This window comes from Heliconius melpomene, chromosome 15 (genome assembly GCF_056956725.1).
Source record: "Heliconius melpomene rosina isolate 202511_hmr_F chromosome 15, ASM5695672v1, whole genome shotgun sequence".
In the NCBI taxonomy this organism is placed as follows: Eukaryota; Metazoa; Arthropoda; class Insecta; order Lepidoptera; family Nymphalidae; genus Heliconius; species Heliconius melpomene.
In genome coordinates this window covers 13,159,422-13,161,921 of record NC_140403.1, presented here as the reverse complement: position 1 = coordinate 13,161,921, position 2,500 = coordinate 13,159,422, and the positions used below count along the sequence as shown (strand labels likewise).

At 49.3% G+C, this 2,500-nt stretch overlaps 1 non-coding gene across 1 annotated transcript; it reads right to left on the bottom strand.

Moving 5' to 3' along the window:
• Positions 1 to 211: 211 nt before the first annotated feature.
• On the bottom strand, positions 212 to 2,114 carry LOC146531763 (small subunit ribosomal RNA). The gene has a single exon (XR_014878818.1). It is a non-coding gene; the product is annotated as a small subunit ribosomal RNA (ribosomal RNA).
• Positions 2,115 to 2,500: the final 386 nt, after the last annotated feature.

Here is a 2,500-nt window from a genome sequence, read left to right as displayed (position 1 = left end):
ACGTTCCAGCAAGTTTGCAGGGAGCGCGCGCGCGCGCGCGCGCCGGCGACACTGTTCCGCTCTGTGGCGACGCGATGCACCGTCGTGCGCTCTCGATTTGTTGTCTTTTCGTCGAAAATGTTGCGCGGGCGCTTTCGCTCTCATCGCCTTTTTTTTGTATAATCATATATCTTTGTTATGTGTGATGTATTTCGACAACACACAAACACGTTAATGATCCTTCCGCAGGTTCCCCTACGGAAACCTTGTTACGACTTTTACTTCCTCTAAATGATCAAGTTTGGTCAACTTCCCAGCAACGCCGACGGCCGTGAAGCCACCGCGTGTCGGTCCGAAGACCTCACTAAATCATTCAATCGGTAGTAGCGACGGGCGGTGTGTACAAAGGGCAGGGACGTAATCAACGCGAGCTTATGACTCGCGCTTACTAGGAATTCCTCGTTTATGGGGGATAATTGCAAACCCCAATCCCCAGCACGAAGGAGTTTCAACGGGTTGCCCGGGCCTCTAGGCCAGGGAGAACATGCTGATTCCTTCAGTGTAGCGCGCGTGCGGCCCAGGACATCTAAGGGCATCACAGACCTGTTATTGCTCAATCTCGTGCGGCTCGAAGACGCCGGTCCCTCTAAGAAGAATTTTAATACGTCGCCAGTGAGTTGCGCGACCGAAATCGCGCACACCTAAATGACGACGCCTATTTAGCAGGCTAGAGTCTCGTTCGTTACCGGAATTAACCAGACAAATCGCTCCACCAACTAAGAACGGCCATGCACCACCACCCACCGAATCAAGAAAGAGCTGTTAATCTGTCAATCCTTCCGGTGTCCGGGCCTGGTGAGATTTCCCGTGTTGAGTCAAATTAAGCCGCAGGCTCCACTCCTGGTGGTGCCCTTCCGTCAATTCCTTTAAGTTTCAGCTTTGCAACCATACTCCCCCCGGAGTCCAAAATCTTTGGTTTCCCGGAAGCTGCCCGCCGAGCCATTGTATTAACGTCGGCGGATCGCTAGACGACATATTTACGGTTAGAACTAGGGCGGTATCTAATCGCCTTCGAACCTCTAACTTTCGTTCTTGATTGATGAAAACACCTTTGGCAAATGCTTTCGCTGATGTTCGTCTTGCGACGATCCAAGAATTTCACCTCTAACGTCGCAATACGAATGCCCCCAGTTATCCCTATTAATCATTACCTCGGAGTTCTGAAAACCAACAAAATAGAACCGAGATCATATTCTATTATTCCATGCACGAAATATTCAAGCGGCATTTTGAGCCCGCTTTGAGCACTCTAATTTGTTCAAAGTAAAATTGTCGGCCCATCTCGACACTCACCGAAGAGAACCGCGATAGGATTTTGATATTGAACCGGCGTTTTACCGCCGGCTCACCGACGATATGCTCCGCAGACGTGTCAGTATCACCGCGGATGCGGTGCACCGACAGCGCGGCGCACAAATGCAACTACGAGCTTTTTAACCGCAACAATTTTAGTATACGCTATTGGAGCTGGAATTACCGCGGCTGCTGGCACCAGACTTGCCCTCCAATTGTTCCTCGTTAAAATATTTAAAGTGTACTCATTCCGATTACGAGGCCTCGAAAGAGTCCCGTATCGTTATTTTTCGTCACTACCTCCCCGTGCCGGGAGTGGGTAATTTGCGCGCCTGCTGCCTTCCTTGGATGTGGTAGCCGTTTCTCAGGCTCCCTCTCCGGAATCGAACCCTGATTCCCCGTTACCCGTGACAACCATGGTAGTCGCAGAAACTACCATCGAAAGTTGATAAGGCAGACATTTGAAAGATGCGTCGCCGGTACTTGACCATGCGATCGGCAAAAGTTATCCAGATTCATCAAAATTAACGACTTCGGACGCGAAGCCCTCCGTCGATTGGTTTTGATCTAATAAAAGCACTCATCCCATCACTGGTCAGAGTTCTGATTGCATGTATTAGCTCTAGAATTACCACAGTTATCCAAGTAACTGAGTAAGATCTAAGGAACCAAAACTGATATATTGAGCCATTCGCGGTATCGCCTTAATACGGCTTGCACTGAGACATGCATGGCTTAATCTTTGAGACAAGCATATAACTACTGGCAGGATCAACCAGGGAGCTAACAATAACAACATCGCTAACTCTCGCGTTGTTTTATTTATTTTGTTAAACGTCGAACGCGGGCGTCGAGAGACGCGTCGCGATGACTTTTAAAAAATAAAATTATAATAAATTTTGAACTTTGAAAGCTTACGCGACGAGCGATAACACACAAACAAACAAACAAACAAATGAATGAATGAATGAATGCATGTCGGTTCGCGCGCAAACTATCGCCGCTCCGATATTACACACGACGCGCGCGCCGCACAACGCACGCGCAGACGCCGTCGTCGGTTAGAACGAAGACGAAAGCGGTGGCGGTGTGTGCCGGTGCTCGGTCGCAGTACTGAACGTTCTCTGACGAGATCTTTGATGCGTGCGCAGCGACAACGGTCGCAAAA